We start from the raw sequence: 22,317 nt of genomic DNA, 5'->3' as shown, positions 1-22,317 counted from the left end.
GTTATAGTTGCTGGAGTTAAAAAATTCCATGACTACTTATACAGCAGGGACTTCATGGTTTTCACAGACCATAAACTGTTATTGGGGTTATTCACTACAGACAGACAGACACCCCACATCCTATCCCCTAGGATGCTTAGATGGTCCATTTTTATTAGCTTATACTTTCAAGCTAATTCACAAACCTGGCAAAGATATGGGCCCTGCAGATGGCCTGAGCAGACTCCCACTGCCTCAAATCGAACCAGATCCGGCCCCAGCAGCCCGCATTTTGTCCATTCAGGACTTGTCGGAGTTTCCCCTCCATGCAGGGGACATAGCTGCAGAAACGGCAGCAGACAAGACTCTAAGTAGAGTGCTATCTTGGGTACACACAGGGTGGCTGGATAAAAGCCCAGGTCCTGAATTTCAGAGCTATTTTACAAGAAGACATGAGCTCTCAGCTCATAAAGGTTGTATTCTTTGGAGGAACAGGGTCATAGTTCCTACCTCACTAAGAGACAGGGTATTGCAATCCCTTCATGAAGGTCATCCGAGTATTGTTCACATGAAAGCTTTGGCAAGAAGCTATTTATGGTGGCCAGGATTAGATAAAGCCATTGAGGCCCAGGTGCATGGGTGTTATACATGCCAGCAATCAAGGCCTGAAATGCCGCAAGCTCCAGTTCACAGGTGGGAGGAGACACACACTCCCTGGTCTAGGATTTATGTAGACTTCGCTGGGCCCTTTCAGGGACAGCTCTTTCTTATAGTGGTCAACAGCCACTCTAAATGGCTAGAAGTTATACCAATTGCAAATATGACTACTGCTAGGACCATCCAGGTGCTTAGGAAAGTTTTTGCAACGCACGGGCTGCTGGACGTCGTAGTGTCCGATAACGGGGCCCAATTTACTGCGGCAGAATTTCAGGCATTCCTAAGAGCAAACCTCATTAGGCATGCGACATCGGCTCCATTTCACCCATCTACTAATGGTCAAGCTGAACATATGGTTCGCACCACAAAGGAGTCATTGAGGCATATAATAACTGGGGACTGGCACCACAGACTGGCCGACATTTTGCTTTGCCAACATTCCACGCCTTGCATGGCAACAGGGAAAAGCCCAGCAGAGCTACGCTGGGGGAGGTGCCTAATCACAGACTGGGTGGCAGCTGAGGCCTCTCACCCAAAACCCCTGAGGGGGCTGCAAGTGGGTGACGGGGTGTGGGCCAGGAACTATGGGCGTGGGAACTTGTGGGTGCCAGGGAAAATTACCAAAACATCAGGCCCTCTCTCATATGAAGTGGGCCTAGAGGGCGGGCAAGTTGTCCATCGCCATATCGATCAGCTTAGGAAGCGTTTTCCAGAACGGCCACAAAGCGAGGACTTCATCCCAGGTCCTTTCCACGGACCGCATACTGGCAGCCAGGCCGATCAATCCATAGGCTCTGAGGGTCCAAGCAGCCAGAGCAATGGGGAGGTGGCCCTAGGGGAGGAAAGCCCAGGAGTGCAACATGGGTCCCTGATGGAGCAAGCCAACCACAACACTACAGCCACTGTGCTAACTCTGCTGAGCAAACTGACTCTGGGGTGAGCCAACCTGGAAGGGCCAGCCAGAGAATTCTGAGTCAACCAGACTCACTTGAACTTAGAGACACTGGTCTACCCAGCCCGGCAGGCTAGCTGGTAGACCAGGAAGTGCCTGGGTCCCCCAGGCATTCCACAAGGGTTCGCAAGCTTCCTGCATATCTATAAGATTTTGTTCTGAAATAATGAAGCTATTAACAGTGTTCCGTGCACCTTTGGCATCCAGTCATGCTGGCTACATGACCACGGAGACATCCTCGGACAAGCGCTGGCTCTTCGGCTTTGAAACGGAGATGAGCACCGGCCCCTAGAGTTGGAAACGACTAGCACGCATGCGCGGGGGAACCTTTACCTTTACCTTTTAACGAAGCTATAATGTTGTCTGTATCATTATTGTGCTGCTAGCTAGCAAGCATCTGTATTAGCCAGAAGGAAAAACGTGTAATTGCTTACCTTTGTAAACTTGTATTGCTGTAATCATTTTCATTTTGTTATTATAATGTTTATACATTCTAGGGGGGAGGGGTGTAATATATTGGGCTTGTCTTGTTAAGGGAACACCACATGGGTTAATTGCTGGAAGGTTGCTTAAGCAGGGAAGCTGGCTAACGGCTCCCAGCTCCTTAGACAACCCGTCTCCATTGGCTTCCTCTGGGGAGGCAATAGGTTGCTTTAAACCTATTGGCCACCACCTAGAGGCCAGGGTTTAAATTGCTTCATTCGCAGCCCTGTTTCTCAGTTCAGAAGCTGCAAGCAGTAAACAATGATCTTTCCTGAACTCACTTGCCTCGTCTCATCATTGAAGCGACGAACCCAGTATCTAACAGTCTCTTTCCTTATTCACCCCATTCTCTAAAAAAATGCTGAAAAAAAATCCCAGTGTGATTGATTAGACAACATCAGGGATCAGAATTCTACCTATAGGCAGTGGTGGGATTCAGCTGGTTCGCACCACTTCGGCAGAACCAGTAGCTAATATTTTGTTGCCCAGGCCCAGAATGAACTTCCGGAAAGGGCATCCAGACAGAGGACTGGTTGTTCACATCTTTGAATCCCACCACTGCCTATGGGTATATCTATGGGCAATAATATTTTATTATGTCTAACATCAATTAGAATGTGTTGGAGAAATTTGTTATTGATTAAGTGACTAGATATGGATCGAATAATAAATGTAGTTAGAATATGGAATGTTGCTAGTATTCATAGATTATTATATGTTTGATTTTGTAGATTTATGTACATTGCAACTGCTATGCTACAATAGAGCTTGGCCTATTTGTATAAATATTTGTAATGAAAGCTGTTTACTTCCCATCCGAAAGTCGTACCTCTAAAATCAGTGGATACCACAGGTAATATGATAATATTTGCCTTCTCTTTTATTGTAATAAAATTTATTTCATGGGGATGTGATTATTATGCTTTATATGCACCAGCAATTTAGACAATTGTAATGTTAGAAAAAATGTATTCATAAATGCAAAAATTAGAACATTGCAAGCTGTTTACACTAACAGTTTCTCATGAGATTGTTCACAATTCAAATAAAGTGCTGTCTTCTAGTGGTCTTCCCTAATTTAGTTATTTATCAAATTTATATGGCCATCCCTCACAGAAAATTACTCTGGAGGTGTACAATAAAAAATTTACAATAAAAATAGATAAAATCCAATCATTGTTAATATTTACAACAATCATTTTAAAAATAAAAAACATATGGCACAGGAGAAAATAATTCTCAGCCACAATGATGAAGCCATTGTAAGATTTCACTGGTCTCCTAGGACACCCTGCCCCCCCCCCAGTCTGGTATCAAAGCCAGGTCTTGAGGGACCTCCTGAACATCAGGGATGGAGCCAACCTCACTTCAGAGGGAAAAAGTTCCATTAAGTAGATGCCACAGCAGAGAAGACCTACCTCCTGAGACCCTAGAAACATAGATTTATTTATATATTTATATATATATATATTTATTCAATTAATTAATTTCATGTTTTTAGACCACCAATCTCCTTCAAGGATCCCTAGCAGACAAAAAACTGCACCGTGCCTTCTCTGCCATGCCTGATGGGATGGGCAGATGTAATGAGGACAAGGCAGTCCCTCAGATAACCTGGCCACATGCCATGAAGGGCTTCAAAGGTTAAATCCAGCACTTGGTTTTGGACCCAGAGGCAAACTGTCAATCAATGCAGTCCATGGTTGTAATGTGCTGTTCTGGAAGCACACATAACTACCTGCACCACTGCATTCTGCATCAGTTGAAACTTCTGAATATTTTTCAAAGATAGAATACATTGCAGTAATCCAAACGGGAGGTGATTAGGGCATAAGAGAGTGTGAGCAGAGCCTTCTGATCTAGGAATGAGCACAACAAGAAGCTGTGTAAAGGCCCTTCTACCCATGACTGTCACCTGCTCTTTGAGCAGTTCTGAGTCTAAGACAAGGGTGTCAAACTGCCAGCCCACGGGCCGGATGCATCATCCAGAAGCTGCTCCCACCCCATTGCCAGCAATGGCGAAAAGGTTCCGATACATTGTGCGAAGGTAACGTGACATCGCGAGTTTGACATGTCTGGTCTAAGAGGATCTCCAGATCACACACTCTGTATCTTATAGCTTCCAGGCACCAAGATAAGATACTCACATTACTTAATTCACAGAGCAGAGATATATAATTGGATATCACCAGCATAATAATATCTCATGCCATGATGATAGATGAGCTCATCCAACGTCCTCATATAGATATTAAATAGAAGAGAGAGAGAGAGCACCAAATCCTGCAGCACCCGCATAGTAGAGGCCATGGGCAAGACTTCTCCACATGGAACCAATCCTGGGGAAAGGAAGCAAACCAGCGCAAAACTGTGTCACCTATTCCCAATCCTCTGAACTGATCCAGAACGATACCAAGATCGATTGCATTGAAAGCTGCAGGATATATATCCTAGCTTATACTCTGACAATATCAGCAGGCGCTGACGAAAGCTCAGTTTTAATAAATGTTTAAGTCTTGGTGATCCTTGTCTCTAGTTTTAAACCCGACTCATATTTTTAGGACTATTTTGGATATATATAATTTTCCTTGATTTTCTCTTCTTCCAATAATATTCTTTTGTCAACCTTAAATTGAAACATTAATTAATTGAAGACATAGACAACTTGGCCAAACTATCTTAATTTTGCTTGAGGAGAAGGGGGATAAAAAAAGTCAAGATGGCAACTGCAATACTCTCTTGACTTTTTTTATTCCAACTGTAGATGCCCAATTTGGCTACATTGTTTCCAAGCTATATTATTGTTTTATATTTATATATTAATAAGGACTTTTGCAAACCTTAAATTTCAGTACACATTTCCTTAAATGAATTTCTTTCATTTAAAAGTCTTTCGTTTAAATGGTCTTTCATTTAAAAAATATTAATATTTGAAATAGCCTTTATAATGTAAAAAGCTTGAAATAGAAATGTGGATTTTCTTTTTCTTAGACTAGAAACTGGTGAAGAATGGGGAAAATATCTTTGTCCAGACATCCTTTCTTTCAAGATTCTTTTTTCTGATAAAAGATTTGCCATAGACAGGATAGAGAATATCCAGTCTCAGATATTAATCAAACTACACGATATGACATGTTTTCAGAATATTATTTTGGGGGACATAATTGAGAAATGACGTGGACAATTCTTCCTATTAACAAAACATCTATGCTTTTCTAAACGGGGAAAATACCCTTTTTAAAATAAACTTCTTAAACCAGGGAGACCATAAGAATCTTCATAGTTAAATACAATGAAGTCCAAAGGGGGGAAAAGTAGGATTATACTGTGTGCATGGTTGCATTGATCCATTTGTATCTCATTCATTGTCCCTCATTTCTGCACTTAATGTTAATATAAGTGAAAATAGACTGCAATACAGAGCAGGTAAAACAGAAGTAAAATTAATAAGATATAGCAACTGTAAAATGGAGGATAGTTTTATTACTCATTAAATATAGATTCCTACCAGAAGCAGAAACATTATTTTCATTTTTAAAATTTGTTCAAGAACTTGCATATATATGACTGCCACCAAAAACATAGTAGATTTAAGTTATCTTCAACTTCCAAGCTGCCCATTCCTGGTGATTTTTTTTAAAGTTTAAAGACAAATTGTTCTAGTACTTAACAGCTCCCACAGTCAGAATGTTAGTTTTTTCTTATTTTGACTTTTGACCTAACCTTCTATAAAGCTTCCACCCACTGGTTCTTTTCCTACCTTCAGGAGTTATAAAATGATCCATACAGCTCCCACTCCGATGATGAGCAAAATGTAACTGAAAATATTTGGTAGGGGCCAAAATCCAGCCTTCTGGTCTACCAGAGAGCTTCAGGAAGCCATCTAATAATATAATACAATCACAAAAGGGGATAAGGACAGTATTTACCGTGTTTCTCCGAAAATAAGACTGGGTCTTATATATTTCTTTGATCAAGAGACCCATTAGGCTTTACTTTGAGAGAATGTCTTATTTTGCCGCCACCCACCCACTCCATCCCACTGTCTGCTTGCCTGCGGCCACTATGGCTTACAGAGCTTCCCAGGGCAGACGCTCAGGAGGCGAGGGCAGTGCTGGCGGAACTGGCAGGTGAGGAAAGTGGCATGGACAAGTGGGGGAAGCCAAAGGACTGGGCGGTGCAAGCCTCCCTTGCTGTCTCCCTCTGCCTGCCACACTCTTTCCTTTTGTAAGCAGATGAAGCTTCCAGGCTCCGTCATTTCTTCATCTGGGTGAAAAGTGTTTGGGCACCTATGGGGCACATGGAAACAAAGCTAATTGCTCCTTTCCCAAGCGCCCAATTTGCAAGCAGATGAAACTTCCAGGCTCCGTCATTTCTCTGTCCAGGTGAAAAATGTTTGGGTACCTATGGGGTATTTAGAAATGGAGCGATTCACTGTTTCCAAGTGCTCCATAGGTGCCCAAACACTTTTCACCCAGACGGAGAACTGACAGAGACTGGAAGCTTCATCTGCTTGCAAAAGGAAAGAGTGTGGCAGGTACAGGGAGCCAGCAGGGGAGGGAGGGAGGGAGGGAGGGAGGAAAGAAGGAAGGAAGGAAGGAAGGAAGGAAGGAAGGAAGGAAGGAAGGAAGGAAGGAAGGAAGGAAGGAAGGAAGGAAGGAAAACTTAAGGACACATGGGGGTGGTGGTGAAGGCAGCTACCGTAAGCTGTCTTTCTCCCTTTCTCTCTTTCCCAGCTGTGGAAGAGGCAGACCAAATGGGCTGCTGCTTCCTGACAGCGGATGCAACCCTGCCGACTGAGTCTCCCTCAGGGCTGCTTGAAAAGTTTTTTTTTTTTTTATTAAAGAGTTTTACAAAATTTTACAATATATCCCCAAATCCCTCCCACCCCAACCCCCCCACTCCCCCCCCCACTTCCCAGAGCTAAATACAGGACTATAATTACAACAATCATATTCTAAATAAAAATTTACACAATATACAATCAACCAAATTCGTACTGCGCTTTAACTCTCTCTTAACATAACTACAAACAATAACAATATCCCACTAAATTCTACTCATAAGCTAAATGAAACATTTTGGTCCCATATTTGTTTTCAATATAATTTATCCATCTCCTCCAAACTGAAATATATCTCTCCTGTGAGTGATCCTTTAAATAAGCAGAAATCTTGGACATTTCTGCAAGATTAGAAACTTTAAACACCCATTCTTCTACCGTGGACAGATTGTCCTTCTTCCAATATTGTCCCACCAGTAACCGTGCTGCCGTTATCATATTCAACATCAGATTAGGCTCTTTGACATCACAATTTACAACAATACCCAGTAAGAACAATTGCGGGGAAAACTTTATCTTCCTCTTAAAAATCTTTTGAATGTTCCACCAAATTTTAATCCAGAAGGCTTTTATGTTTCTACAAGTCCACCACATGTGGAAATAGGTAGCTTCTAAGCTACCACACCTCCAACACTTAGACTGCAGATTAGGATACATGTTGGACAACTTCTTGGGATCCAGATGCCATCTATAAAACATTTTGTAAAAATTTTCTCTTAAATTTTGAGCCTGGGTAAATTTAACATTTCTGACCCAAATTATCTCCTAGGTGTCCAACGAGATTGGTTCCTGAATATTTTGTGCCCACTTTATCATGCAATCTTTAACCAATTCCGTTTCCGAATCCAATTCAATTAAAGCATTATATATCCTCTTTATATGTGCACAATTTGAATCTCTAATTTGCTTTACTAAATTTTGATCCGTAATTGTGATACCAACCTTTTGATCTGACTTCCACCTAGCTTTCAATTGGGTATATTGAAACCAAGAGTAATTTATGTTTTCTTGTCTTAACTCTTCTGCTGATTTAAGTTGCCAATCATTCCCTTGCAATTTGAGTAGTTCCTTATAAGAAACCATATCCATACTCACTCCCATAGATACACCCTCTATCGCATGTCCAGGAATTCCCCAAATCGGTATTTTATAATTTAACTTATTATAGTACTTTTTCCAGACACGCAGTAAAGCACTTCTAAGAATATGGGATTTAAAAGCCCTGTCTACCTTCTTATCATAAAGCAAGTATGCATGCCATCCATATACCAAATCCCATCCCTCAAGGTGAAGTATTCTCTTGTTAGTTAAATTAAGCCAATCACTAACCCAGGTCAAAGCAGCCGCATCATAGTACAATTTCAAATTCGGCGCCTTGAGTCCCCCTCTTTCCCTGGCATCCTGTAAAATCTTGAATTTAACTCTTGGTTTTTTCCCCGCCCAGATAAATTTGTTAATACCCTTCTGCCATTGATCAAGGTTGGCATCCTTTTTCAATATAGGTATCATCTGAAACAGAAAGAGGAACTTTGGTTGAACATTCATTTTAACAACTGCAATTCTTCCCAGTAGTGATAATTGTAATTTTTTCCAATTATTTAAGTCCCTTTGTACCTTCAACCATAGTGTTTCATAATTATTCTTATACAATTTTACATTTGAGGCTGCAATATGCACTCCTAGATATTTAACCTTCTTCACTATTTCAAAACCTGTTAAGTTAGATAACATATCCCTTTCACTCGTAGATAAATTCTTGGATAATATCTTAGTTTTATTACTGTTCACCTTAAACCCAGAAACCTTACCATACTGTGTTATAATTTCCATCAAGTCTACAACCGACTGTAGCGGTTGGGATACTGTCACAACCAAGTCATCAGCAAAAGCTCTCAGCCTATAATCATTCTGTTTTATTTTAATTCCCTTTATCAAAGAAGACTCTCAAATTTTAATTAATAAAATCTCTAATGTTAAAACAAACAATAATGGTGATGGGGGCAGCCCTGCCTTGTACCTTTTTCAATTCTAAAAGTCTCTGTTAATCGCCCATTAACTATAATTTGTGCAGTTTGTTGTTGATATATAGCTTTAATAGCATGTAGAAAACCTTCTCCAAAATTCATCTCCTCAACAACTCTTAATAAAAACTGCCAATTCAATTGGTCAAAGGCTTTCTCTGCATCCAAAAATATCAGTGCTGCGGAGACTTGGTTGTTCTTATCCAAATATTCAAGCAAGTTAACAATTTGTCTTACATTATTTTTCATATACCTCCCAGATATAAATCCCAATTGGTCACTATGAATCATTTGTTTCAAAACTTGCATTAATCTATTAGCCAATACTTTAGCAAAGATCTTATAATCTGTATTTAAGAGCGATATAGGTCTATAATTTTTAGGTTGGGTAAGATCTTGATCCTCCTTTGGGATCAACGATACAAAAGCTGTCCTCCATGATGGAGGAACTGCGCCTCCAGTCTGAATTTCATTAAACAAAATCTTTAAGGGTTCAATCATTTCAGGCAGCAACTTTTTATAATAAATTGCTGTTAATCCATCTGTTCCTGGAGTTTTGCCCAATTTCAACTGTTTAATAGCTAAAGAAATTTCTTCTGGTGTAATTGGGCAATTCATCTCAAGTTGTTGTTCTTGTGAAAGTCTTGGAAAATGAGCTCCCTGTAGATACTTATCTATATCTAGAGCTTGTATATTCTCTTTAGAATATAATTTCGAGTAAAAATCTAGGAAACTCCTCTTAATCAAATTTTGTTGGTAGACTTCTTTTCCTTTATATTCTATTTTGTCTACAGTACGTAATTTCTGTTTCTTCCTTAATTGATAAGCCAACCATCTACCAGGCTTGTTGGCGTTACAGAAGGTATTGTGTTTGGCATAACGCAAATTAGTTGCTACTTGATCAGCCAATAGCATATTAAATTGTTCTTTCAATAAATGTATTGAGATCTTTAAATTATTATCCAATGGATTCAAAATAAACTTTTTCTCTTTAGTTTTAATCTCTTCCTCGATATCTAAACGTTTTTGCACTTGCTTACGCCTATAAGCATTATTCATATAAATCAAAACCCCTCTCATATAGGCCTTACTAGCATCCCAAACCATTTCCATCGAAGTATTTTTATGCATATTCGTGACAAAAATTCTTTCATATGTTCTCTACATTTCTGCAAGAACAAGTCATTTGTAAATAAGTTCTCATTCAGCCTCCAGGATCTCCTACTAGTGTCTTCAGTAAAGAGCTCCAGCCAAACAGGACTATGGTCAGACATTGTCCTAGGGAAAATCTTAACGTTCTTAACCAAGGAGGAAAGGTCAGTAGTAATCAAAATGAAGTCAATCCTGGAAAAAGATTTGTGTCTATCCGAGAAAAAAGTAAAATCCCTGTCTCTCATATTCCTTTCCCGCCATACATCTCTTAATTCCAGATCTTCCTTCAAATCAAAAAAGGCTTTAGGCAATTTTGAGTTACAAAGGGTTTTAGAAGACCCCTTCTTGTCTTCAGATGGCACCAAAACCCCATTTCAATCCCCCATCATAATAACAGATTTGTAATCCAATTCAATTAGCCTTTGATGTAAGAATTTGAAATTTTTTGCTGTTGTTGATTTGGAGCATATAATCCAATAAGAAGAACTTTCTTTCCTTGTAATGTTAATTCAATACTAACATATCTCCCTTGCTTATCTGATTCAATCAATCTTGCCGAAAAGTCTTTTCTTAAGTAAATAACCACTCCAGCCTTCTTGTCCGGAGCAGAAGATGCAAAATATGTTCCCAATTGGGAATTAGTCAAATATTTTTGATCTCTTAATGCAATATGTGTCTCTTGTAAACAAACAATGTCATTTTTATGTTGTTTCAGATAAAAAAATACTTTCTTTCTTTTCTGTGGTGAATTTAGCCCGTTAACATTCCATGTCAGGAATTTCACCATCTCTGGTGACCATGAGCCTTTGGAACATGGCCTGAAGATCAGCTGTTGCTCTCTTAGGACGTGCTCCTCCCACGGGCTCTAAAGCAGTCGCATCTTGCGTAGCTGAACCAGTTGCAGACTTCTGTTTTTGTTCCTTTTCCATACGCTTATGTGCAGCTCTTGTCATCCTCTGTTTTTTTGGATCTTCCTTTAATGTCAAATTCTGCTCCATGGCCTCCGGTTTCTGGATCTCCTCAGGGGGCAGTAACATTGCCCCTTCACTCAATTGTTTATCATCTTGTCTAGCTTCTGTTCTCTTAATTCGGGGAGATGGTGGTAAACCTGCTTTCAGGACCTTAGTGTAGAAATCCTTTGCTTTTGAGATTGTATCTAATCTATATCTGGTCCCTGCATAATTTACCACAATTCCAATAGGAATTTCCCATCTGAACTGGACTTGTCGCTTCTTAAGCTCATCAGACAAAAAGGCAAAGTCTTTCCTCTTTCCAAGAACTTTTGAAGGTATCTCCTTTAAGATCATAATATCTTGGCCTGCAATCTGGAATTTTTCCCGATAAAAGGCCTGGATAATAGAATTTCTAGTTGATCTCCTGGAAAAATAGATCACTACATCTCTAGGTAGACTTTTTTGCCTAGCAATCCAGGAGTTAACTCTAAATATCTTATCCATTTCCTTAAGTAATTCTTCAGGTTCCCATTTCAAAACAGGAGCCACTGCTTGTGCTATTTCCCATTCCAGATTTTCTTTAGGATTCTCTTTGAGGCCTCTAATACACAAAGCAAACTCCATGCTCTTATACTCTAATATAGTGACCTCATCCCCTGTTCTGTCAATCTTGGCCTCTGCTCAGCATCAGTAATTTTATTTTCCAAGTTCTCCACATACTCCATAACTGAATCCACACGAGCATCCAGGCGTTCTATATGTGCAGCTAAGCCCTGGAGTGCAAGCACTATATCTTCCCTCATCTGGTTGTTTTGATTCTTTATTTCTTGTTGCAGAACTTGTGTTGACTGCATCACAACTTGCTGGATGTCCGTCAGTGTAAATGCAGGAGGTGGGGGAGAGGGTGGTTGTACTGTAGGTTTCATCGAAGTCTGCCCTACAGTTTGTGGCATAGGTGAGGAGATAGCGTTCTTAGAAAGCGGGGGCCCTCCCCCACGTTTCGCAGCCATCTGTTAAGTTTCAATTTCCTCTGTCACCCAGCAGAATCAAAGTTCAGGAAGAAAAGGAAAAAAAAAAGTAACAATTCTCCCAGAGTTCTTAACTTTCAATAAGAAGAATAGGGAACAGGCTTTCAAATACACAAAATCCAATACTGAATAGAGTCAATTGCGAATTGTATCTCTTGCTTTGTGGCAAAATATAACACTTTTCAAACACAGTCACTTCACACAGGAGAGAAACACTCCAGCGCCATTTTCACTCCATTTCACACTTGAAGCTTGAAGAAGATAATGAAACTGAGTTAAAGTTGAGATCCAATTTAAAAATCCAGATCTTCCTGCTTTGCTCTGCCTGCTTTTCAAAATACTCACAGTCCCCTCTAAGTAGCAGGTGCAGTTGTCGCGTCTTGTTCCACTCCTTTTGGAGCGAAGACGTCCTGGGAGCGGAGAAAGCCTGGGCTCCGAGGGAGCTCACCCTTTTATCCACCAAACTACTTGGGAGGATCGTAGGGGGGCTCTACCTCTATCCAGGCAGGCTCGCCTCTCCCTCTTCTCCCGAAGAAGAAGCTCCAGTGCCGCGGAACAGCTGGTTTTGCTGCCTCCGGGCGTTTTGACGCTTCCCAGGATCGGGCGGCTTCAGAACGCTGCCATTCGGCGCGGCAGCGCTACCGGAAGTCCTGGGCTGCTTGAAAAGTTTTGTTCCTGTTCCTCAGGTTCACCAACCACCCTGCAGCAGTTTTCCTCCTCCGCCTCCCCCTCAGGCAGCTTACTTTGTCCCCCTTTTACTTTTAGTGTTCAAGGAAGCCCGTGCCTTTACATTTCCTTAAGTTGCTGTTCAGGCCCTGGAGACCCCCCCTCCCCATTTTCTGTTCTCTCTGATGGCGGCAACGGAAGGCTAGTGGAGGGATACACAAGCCACAAGATAGTTGGTGGAGGAGAAGGAGGCAGCGGCTGCCATCAGGCAGCTGATCTGTGGGGTGAAGCGGGGGCACATTTTCCTGCCCTGGTTTGGCAGCAAATAACCAGATGGTCGGACGGAGTGGGCAGGCTTTTAACTGGGGCTTATGTTTGGGGTAGAGCTTATATTAGGCACACACTTAAAAATCAGGCTAGGACTTATTTTCAGGATAGGTCTTCTTTTCAGACAAACATGGTAGTTTGTTTGTTTTAGTTTCAAAAGTTTATACAGATCATGGGAAGCCTTGTCTGCCCAAAATCATATCTGGAGTGTTTTTACGATTTGGGGGACTTGAAACCTTCTGATCCCATTCCAACATGTTTTCTTCTTCAATTATTATTCTTAATTTTGTTTAAACACACAAAAACATCTTGCATTGCCAATTTCAGCATCCTGCACTTCATTTGAGGGTGGGGAAAAGCACAAACGAGGTGCCAGAACTTGCCCACTTGCCCACTTTTTTCTATAATTGAATGCTAGGACCACATAAAGATTTTCTGTAATGCTAGCCTGTTGCCAATAAATTTCTTTGCTTAATGAAACTCATAATTTTGTAGTTGACAGTAATTTATGCCAATTCTCTTGTTCAGAGGGATTTCAACATTATTGCAGAAATTGTTGTCTAAAATGTCTTAGTGTCTTGCATCTGTCATAGCAACCATGAACTAAGGCAGCAGAACATTGTCATGGTCAGTTTCTCTAATTAGCCTTAAACTATCTGTTGGAATGACAAGAGACTTTTTAAAATAGTTCATCCTAAGCACTTAATGAAGCTGAATAGTTTCCTGAATGTGCTTAAGTTATGTTTTCCTGCCTCATTGGTTGATGATATTGTTGAAGATTGGTGCTGTATATGGAATGCAGAAAGAATTGGAATAAAGGAACTGACCCCATCATTCCTAACCCATCTCACTTCCTATTTACTTAACTCTTGTTTTCTTGGCTGATTAAATTTGCCAAGGTAGTACTGGCCTAGTATAATGGCCAATGCTTCTTGGTGGCAATTGAATAATTAAAGACTGGTAACAAGTATGTTATTACTGGCCAATTCTTCCTGAACATGTATTGGACTACAACCCCAATAATTGCTGATTGTAAGATCTTTGAGTATGCATATTGGGGAAAATGGAAATCATAGTCTAGGATATTTTTGTGAAAGACATACTGTTAGAAATTCTGTTTTAGAAATGGTAGCAGAGGATTATTATATAGCAGTGATGGTAATCCTTTTAGAGACCGAGTGCCCAAACTGGAACCCAAACCCCACTTATTTATTGTCGGATGTCAGGTGGGCGTGGCCCACTGGGTAGGCGTGGTCACTGGATGGGTGTGGCTGCAGTGTCATGGCAGACTGGGTGGGTGTGGCCAGGGTGGCCATGGCCACCTCAATGTTGCTCATGGGGGGGATGCCTGTGGGGGCCGGGCATGGTTGTGGGAGATCCAGGGGGTCTCTGGCGGGTGGGAGGGTGGGCAGGAGGCTCATCCTGCGGGGCGAGGCAAGGCAGGGGGCAGGGCAGGGTTGCCTTTTCCATTCAGCATTTCTTGCAGACGTCTCATGACCCAAACTAGGTAACAACAGCAATGCCAGAGGAGAGGGGGTTTGTGGAATGAAGGAGAAGAAGAGGAGAAGGAGGGTGGCTGTGGAGTCCTTGCTGCTCTCTGAGCTTGGTGGCTTTCTTGCAGATGTTTCATGACCCAAACCAGTTAACATCATTAGTTCACTTATTATCCTACTTTGGGTCCTGAAATGTCTGCAAGAAAACCACCATCCTCAGGGACACCCCCCACATAAGGATCCTTCATTTTAACTCTGAGCCAGAAATATTCTCCTTGATTGGCATTCTGGACCGTTTCAGGGCAAAAGAATCTGCCTGGCAGGACTTCCTTCCTCTTTCCCATGGGGCACATCCCAATGTCCCCATCCTTCCTCCACCATTTCCTGGATCCTAAAGGCCAATGAAGTTTTTCTCAACCATCAGCACCGTGCCTCCCAGTTCCTCCGAGTTGCTCCATTACCTCCAGCTTTGCCTACCTCTCGGGGCTTCATCTGGATGCAACACCACCACCCGTGTTCGTGGATCGGGATGCTCCTCCAAAGGCCGACTGCATCCTCCCTCCCAGCGACTCCCCCAACCTTTTAATGCCTCAGCTACACACAAACCCTCACAACCCCAAAATAACCTTCCAGGAGCAAATTCTCCTTTTTTCTCACTCACCCTGGCCATCCCTCACAAATACCTCGCCTGTTCTGTTCCCCCCTCCCGGGGTACAAACAGACAGACAAGCAGGCATGACTAGCAAGGGTTAATTCCTCAGGCTTTAGTAATTGCCTTCTGATAAGGCCTTAGCAGCAAAATACAAACAGTCAGCCAAAATAGGCTCGTTACCTCAAGCGTCCGCTGGAATGAGATAACTTCCAAACAATTACTCAAAATGAGTCCAAGCAAACAAGCAAACAGTCCAGAAACAAAAGTACAGAAGCGTTGTCAAGAATTCAGGCCAGGGTTTCAAATAGATAGTAAATCCGACAGAATTCCGAAGATGTGACCAGAAGTTGATTAAATTATTGTTCGTCACAAAGTCCTGAGAGCAGCCACACCCCCTTTTGTACCTTGTGGGGTGTGGCTCAGTGACTCAGCTAATCCCTGACCCTCCTACTCTTCCTACGCTGCTGTAAACGCTTGGCTCTGCACCGTTCTCGGGGATCTAGCCATGATTCCTCTCCGCTACTCTCCATCTGCTGCAGCTGCTCTGGCTCACTCCCAGCCTGGCTAATCACAGGCTGCTCCTGTCGGCCTTCAGATGGAGACGGAGGTCTTGCCAAAGAGGAGGGTCCCGGAGAGGGAGGCCTTGCCAGTTCCTCCCCATAATCTTCAGAGTCCTCTTCCTTGGGTAGGACAGGCTTGGGGGTCAGGGCCACAACATCGCCTTTCACCTGGTCCCCTCAGACCTATAACCAGCACCCCACTCCAGCAGCCCCACACCAACTGCCAGTGGGACTGGGTCCCTCAGCAATGGTGGGGGTGATGTTGAGGGCCGGCGGCACCAGTTTCCTTTTGGCTGGCATGGCGGCAGTGGCAGTAGTGGCAGAGGCTGGGGCTTGCGTTCCATTGCACCTAGTGAGGGACCTGCCTCAGAAGCAGCAGCAGCAGTGGCATCACCATCACCAGGTTTGACTGCCCTAAGTGAGGCTGAGGCTGCAAGCAAGGCCTAAACCTCTCAGCCCAGCCCTGGGGTAAAAATGCGAATAGGCGAGAGGAGGAGACGAAGAGGGCATGGCCAAAGCGTAAGTGCACCCTTGGGCATGCAAAGGAGAAACTGGGAAAAAGACATCTTCTCCCACCAATTCATCTTCCTGCCACTGGCTGGGGCTCTCGCCACCATCCACCCTCTCCTTGTGATTTGACGGCTTGCCCGGGAGGTTGAGGCAGGCCCCAAAAAAAGACAGGTTGGGCCACAGTTTGAGGAACCCTGAGCTACAGCTTTGGTGGCTCTGTAGGCAGAGCTGCAAAGTTCTCTTCTCTGACAGAGAAGAAAACTTTACAGCTCTGCCTACAGAGCCACCAAAGTAGCAGGTGGATCACCGGAGGCTCAGGGAGGGAGGGTGCTGAAGTGGGTGGTCGGGCCATTGGTAAGACAGAGCAATGCATCTGAGCAGAAAGCGGCCTCAGAATAAGTGGGGCAGGTAAGGAAAGAAATCCTTGCTCCCCCCCAGAACCTGCCTTTATTTCCTTACCTGACTCCCAGCCCCATGCCGCTTCTCCTTCGTGATCTGCCCCCGCCGTGTGCAAGGAAACAAAGGAAGATTTTTTTGGGGGAAAAAGTCAATCAATCAATCAATTCCAATTTTGCAATCTTTCATGGGAGGAGCATGGATTTCTTTCCTTACCTGTGTTTCCCCAAAAGTTAGACCTACTCCAAAACTAAGCCGTAGTTTTGGGGCAAGGCGTACCTTTAAAAATCAAGTTATAGTGGGGGTAGGGGGGATGAAGCTGCCCCATGTGCCCTGTACCCACTTATCTTACTGGTAGGACCACCACAGCCAGGTCTCCCACAACCCAACACCTGTCGCATTGCTACTTGACTTCTTCTGCGGCCGCTTGCCACCACTTGTGGCTGGCTGCCATTTGGTGCATTGCCCTGTTGCCACTCCTCCCAGCAGGATGTCGCACGGTGCTTTGGGCCACTTCTGCTGCTTGTGCGCTTCGGGCATTTCTGCTGCTTTTGCAGCGCTTTGGCTCGCTTCTGTGCTTGCACAGTGCTTTGGGCCACTTCTGTTGCTTGCACGCTTTGAGCTGCTTCTGTTGCTTGTGCACTTTGGGCTGCTTCTGTTGCTTGTGGCAGGAGGCCACGTGGCACTTTGGGCCATTTCTGCTGCAGAAATGGCCCAAAGAGCTATGCAGCATCCTGCTGTGAGCAGCAGAAATGGCCCAAAGCACCATGCGGCATCCTGCTGGGAGGAGCGGCAACAGCTCAATGCGCCACATAGCGTCCAGCTGCAAGTGGTGGCAAGCGGTTGCAGAAGAAGTCAAGCAGTGGTGCGACAGATGTCGGGGTGTGGGAGGCTTGGCTGTGATGGTCTTAAGGTAAGACATTCTCCAAAATTAAGACCCAGTCCCTCTTTTGGAGACAAAAATATATATAAGACCAGGTCTTAATTTCGGGGAAACATGGTATCATAAAAAACTCTCCTCAGAACAAAAGGAACCATAGACTCTTACCATAGATGCAAACTAAACACTGCCATCTACAGGTTGAGTACTTCTGTAGTTGTTGCAATACAAAATGCATTCTAACATGTATTCCAACACCCCCACTCAACAACTACTCCTTATAATAGCCCCATTTCTGATCTTAGTTCTATAAATCTGTTTCTTATGAGCAGTTTTGTCAAATCATCTGCACTCATGTTATTAGTTTCACAATACATAAGTACAATTACATTTTGTTCAATCAGATCATGGATGTAATGATGTCTGAAACCAATATGCTTTGTTCTTGCCTTTAACTTCTCATTGGTGGTGAGTTTCATACATCCTTGATTGTCCTCATATAAGATGTAGGTTGGGACATTGTCTCTTTCCAAGATATTCAAGCAATTGACGTAACTACATAGCTTCTTGACTGGCAAAGGCAGCAGCAATGTATTCTGCCTCTGTAGAAGACAAAGCTACTGAGGTCTGCTTCTTGCTGGACCAAGATATAGGATCGTTTCCTAATTTGAACAAGTAACCACTTGTGGATTTTCGAGTACTTAGGTCATCTGCCCAATAAGAGTCCAGATATCTTACAAGGTTCAAATCACCAACTGCAGATAGCTTCAGACTCAAGTCTCAAGTTTGTTTGAGATATCTCATGACCTTCTTGATTGATGTCCAGTCTCTTTGATGTGGTTTACTCATGCATCTACAAAAAAGCGACATAGCAGCTGAGAAGTCTGGACATGTAGTGGTTGCAATATATAGCAATGCCCCCACTGCTTGTCTGTACTGTTCATTAGTAGGAAGAAGATCCTCATCCCCTTCTGTTTATAGATATGCTGTGTTCATGGAGTACTTGGTTCTTTGGCTTCAGTCATGCCAAACTGCTGAAGCAATGCCTCAATTTTAGATTTCTGATTTAACAGGAAGTTGCCATCCTCTTTACACTGTATGTTAATTCCTAGGTAATATGTCAATTTTCTAGATCTTTAGTCTCAAAATGCTTGTTAGGTATTGCAGTCAACTTTGTAATTTCCTCATCTCTTTTGTGAGCAACAATCAAGTCATCCGCATAGAGTAAAATATGCATAAATTCAAAATCTACACATTTTGAGTATACACAGGGTCAGCTCTGCTTCGTATGAATCCGTCATCTAGCAAGAGTTTATTTTTAAATTCCACGCAGATTGCATGAGTCCATAAAGAGATTTCTGTAACTTGCACACAAGATGCTCTTCTCTACTTTTTACGTATCCTTCTGGCTGTGTCGTATATATCAATATCACCATTAAGAAAGGCTGTTGTGATATCATGGTGCTTCACAACCATTTTCCAAGAAGCCGCCATTGTCAACAGTGTTCTGAAAATACTTTGTTTTGCAACTGGAGCAAAAGTAGCATTGTAATTTTCACCAAATTTTTGTGAGTACCCTTTTGCCACTAATTGTGCTATATACCTACAGACCTTGCCTTCAGAGTCGCATTTGGCCTTAAAACCCATTTGTAGCTGATTGCATGCTTACCATGAGGTAGCTCTGAAAATGTCCATTTTTGCAGTTTACTAAGAGATGTCATGTCTTCATCAGCAGCTCTGATCCACTTTTGTTTCTCCTGGGTTGGAATCTTTGCATCTCATCCCATGAATCTGGCTCTGGTTTTCATGCTATGTGGGCAACATAGGACAGATGTTTGGCTGGGATGCCTTTATTGCTTCTGGTTGATCTCTTGATTGAAACCTCTTGTGGCCTGGTTTCTTCTTTTATTCCACTTGGCTAGTCTTTCTCAGTTAATTTCTTTATTATATCAGGACTTCTGTATCCAAGTCCTCTGTGCCATATGTAAATATAGTTTGAATGTTTCTCCTCCTTGGAAGTATTAATCACCTGATTGCAGTTCAGCTGATAGACTTTATCTGTAATTTTAGCCTTTGCAAGTAAGATATCCCATTTTGTGATAATACAACTATCCCCTTTGAAGGTTACTACATTGCCTTTTTTGTGAGCTTTTTCACTGACAAAAGATTAGTTTCAAGAGCAGGGACATACAATACATTTTTCACAAATATCTTTCTGGTAATACTTTGAGAAATAGGATGAAAAAAAACCTATTTCCTATTCCTTCTGATTCTATTATTTGCCCACTAGGTGTGGTGATATTTTTTTTTACTCTGGCTAAGGTGAATAAATAAATTTTTGTCATTTATAATGTGACTTGTAGCTCCTGAATCAACACACCATGCTTGCAAAGATGAGGTGGAACTTTTGGATTGAAAACTATATTCATTATCTGAAGAAAAATTAGTTTCTTAAATGACCCTTTTCCTTGCACACAAAGCATCCACATGTTTCTTCTTTTGTGTAACTATTTTTATTCCTATTTTTTGGTCTTTAAAGCAGAGTCTGCAACAGAAACACCGTCACTATTCATGCTTTCTGTTTTATGCTTATATTCATCTATAAGTTTGCCCTTAACATATTCCAATGTTAGCTGATCATCTGAATGTGCATTAAGCACTGTGACAAGTGTTTCATAACTTTCTGGTAAACCACTAAGTAATAGTACTGCGACATGAAAATCTTTTATTTCTTCTGCTGTACCTCTCAGGTGTTCAACCATTTCCAAGGTGCGCCTTCTGTAATCCTGCATATCCTGGTCTTTCATCAGCTTGATTTGGTATAGCTTTCTAATCAAATACAGTTTCCAGATCCTGTCTAATGTCAGAACCCACCCCAATCCATATCTTAGGAAAGAAGAACTCTTGGAGATGAGATTGTCCAACCAGGAACTTTTACTAAAACATGGTGGATAGTGGATAATACAGACAGGATCTGGAAACTGTCTCACAGGTCGATACTTTTAAAGTGTCCCTGAGTAAAACCCCTCCCCTCAGTCCATTTGGTCAGTACCAGTTCAGTCAAGTTTCAGGTGTCAACACTCCTAGTGGGAAAGGAGAACCCCAGTACATTTGCAACATTATTACTTCCTCCCCTTCACATTCCAGTCGGAGATACAAACCAGAATCCCCCCTCCCTCTTTCTTTGTTCTTAGTTCAAAGGGTTTCTTCTCTGGTCTTTTGTGATGGCCTCCAGGCAGGCTGAATAAACAAACCTTGCATCTAAGGGATAGAGATGGCTCTTAACAACCCTGTCTTCTTTTTCCCTCCTTGGGAATGGCAGAATCCAGTAAGGGGGTGAGATTTAGATTTGCACAGATAGGGAGTTAGAAATGAAATATAAGTGGATTCTGACATTATTGCTTAAATTAGCTCTTTCATGCAAATTAGCTCTTTGTAATCTTTCCCACATTTTTTTAGCAGTTTCATACTTACATATATGTATGATTTGATCAACGTCTATGCTAAGAGAGGTCGTGCTCTGAGCTTTCTGATCTTTCTCTAACCATTCATCTGAAGGATGGTCTGGCTAGCTTCATTTATACATTTCCACGTACAGCATTTTCATCTTGAATTTCCAAGGCTGGTAGTTCTGGTGTGTCAGATTTGTTTCAGCTTTGTTACTGGCCATTTTCTTCTATTTATTTATTCTGTTACAATCTTTTTTCTGTTGTATGTCATGCCTATTTGTTGTAGCTGGCTATAACTGACTTGCTCTGTTCTATGCTGAACTATGTTGTTGTTAGCTGCGAAGTCGTGTCCGACCCATCGCGACCCCATGGACGACGTTCCTCCAGGCCTTCCTGTCCTCTACCATCTTCTGCAGTCCATTTAAGCTCATGCCTACTGCTTCAGTTAATCCATCCAGCCACCTCATTCTCTATCATCCCGTTCTTCTATTGCGCTCAATCTTTCCCAGCATTAGGCTCTTCTCCAATGAGTCCTTCCTTCTCATTAGGTGGCCAAAGTATTTGAGTTTCAACTTCAGGATCTGGCCTTCTAAAGAGCAGTCAGGGTTGATCTCCTCTAGGACTGACCAGTTTGATCAACTTGCAGTCCAAGGGACTCACAGGAGTCTTTTCCAGCACCAGAGTTCAAAGGCCTCAATTCTTTGGCGCTCAGCCTTTCTTATGGTCCAACTTTCACTGCCATATATTGCAACTGGGAAGACCATAGCCTTGACTATACACACTTTTGTTGACAGGGTGATGTCTCTGCTTTTTAGTGTGCTGTCTAGATTTGCCATTGCTTTCCTCCCCAGGAGCAAGTGTCTTTTAATTTCTTGGCTGCAGTCCCCATCTGCGATGATCTTGGAGCCCAGGAAAATAAAATCTGTCACTACCTCCATTTCTTCCCCATCTATTTGCCAGGAATTGAGAGGGCTGGATGCCATGATCTTGGTTTTCTTAATGTTAAGTTTCAACCCAACTTTTGCACTCTCCTTCTTCACCTGCAACAAGAGGCTCTTTAGTTCTTCTTCACTTTCTGCCATTAGAGTGGTATCATCTGCATATCTTAGGTTGTTGATATTTCCTCCCAGCAATCTTAATTCCAACTTTTGATTCATCTAGCCCTGCCTTTCTCATGATGTGCTCTGCATATACGTTAAATAGGCAGGGTGACAGTATACAGCCTTGCTGGACTCCTTTCCCAATTTTGAACCAATTAGTGGTTCCGTGTCCAGTTCTCACTGTTGCTTCTTGACCCGCATATAGGTTTCTCAAAA

The sequence above is a fragment of the Vipera berus genome (assembly GCF_964194415.1).
Source record: "Vipera berus genome assembly, chromosome: 4".
Classification (NCBI taxonomy): domain Eukaryota; kingdom Metazoa; phylum Chordata; class Lepidosauria; order Squamata; family Viperidae; genus Vipera; species Vipera berus.
The sequence above is the reverse complement of the archived record's forward strand: the minus strand, read 5'-3'. Positions refer to the sequence as shown.